Below are 1,248 nucleotides of genomic sequence, written 5' to 3'. Positions count from 1 at the left end.
CCCAAGTGCTGAATATTAAAGATATGTGCCACCACCACCCAGTGAGCTTTTGATTCTCTTGGGACCTGAATGGAACATGAGCCAGGTTTTAGTTCTCTTGATACATCTGTTGACCTTTGAAGTGGCCTTTGTCCTCTGTGTCTATCAATATGGATTTACTGGGTAATGGGAAACTTTGCAGCCTTGGCATGGGAGGATATATTTCGTGCAGCATCACAGCCAAGTGTTCACATATGGGCACTGCTTTTTTGCAGTAGGAAGATAGATTAGAAAATTGAATGTTTGGTTTCTAGAAGTTCTGAATATTGCAGTCCATTTTGACGTTTTTATTATAAATATTGCAATTAGTTTAGGAACTTGCAGAAAACTGACCATGTGAATCGTCTTTCACCAATACATGATTAAAATGCTTGTAACGTGGTGGTGCAAATAACCACAATGATGTGATTCAGTAAAGTTTAGTTCCAGGGGAGAAAAGATTTTCTCATGTGTAGGGATTTCTCAAGTGTGTATGGTGCTGTGCAGGTAGATTGGGCAGATTCCATGTGATGTGCCATAATCCATAAAATCAGATTAAAAATCATTTTTGTCTTTTCTTTTTTTGGTTAAGGAAGCATTTCTTTCTTTTTTTAATGTAAACTAGAAACAAACTTGTTGTACATGTCAATCACAGTTCCCTCTCCATCCCCTCCTATGCTGCCCCTCAGTGACCCCTTATTTAATCCACTTTCTGCTTCTCAAGGAAGGTGAGGCCTCTATGAGTGATTTTCAAAGTCTTTCATATACCTTGGATAAAGGCCCAGGCCCTCCCCTGTGTCTCCAGGCTGAGAGACTGATGGTTTATGTGGAATGGGCTCCCAAAGACATTTGTATAACATGAATAAATAGTAATTCACTACCACATGCCCCACAGATTGCCCAGTCCTCTTACCTGACACTCATGTTTGGGGGGGCCTGGATCAGTCCTGTGCTGGTTTCCCAGCTATCAGTCTGGGGTCAATGAGCTCACCTTTGTTCAGGTCAGCTGTTTTTGTGAGTTTCTCCAGCCTGATCTTGACCCATTTGCTCATCACTCCTCCTTATCTGAAACTAGATTCCAGGAGTTTGGCTCACTGTTTAGCTGAAGGTGTCTGCTTCTGCGTTCATCAGCAACTGGATGAAGGCTCTAGGATATCATATTAGGTAGTCAAGGATTTCATTACCAGACAAGGGCATTTAAGGTGACCCCTGGACTGTTGCTTAGATTGT

This window comes from Cricetulus griseus, unplaced genomic scaffold (genome assembly GCF_003668045.3).
Source record: "Cricetulus griseus strain 17A/GY unplaced genomic scaffold, alternate assembly CriGri-PICRH-1.0 unplaced_scaffold_1, whole genome shotgun sequence".
In the NCBI taxonomy this organism is placed as follows: Eukaryota; Metazoa; Chordata; class Mammalia; order Rodentia; family Cricetidae; genus Cricetulus; species Cricetulus griseus.
Note: the sequence above shows the minus strand (reverse complement) of the source record.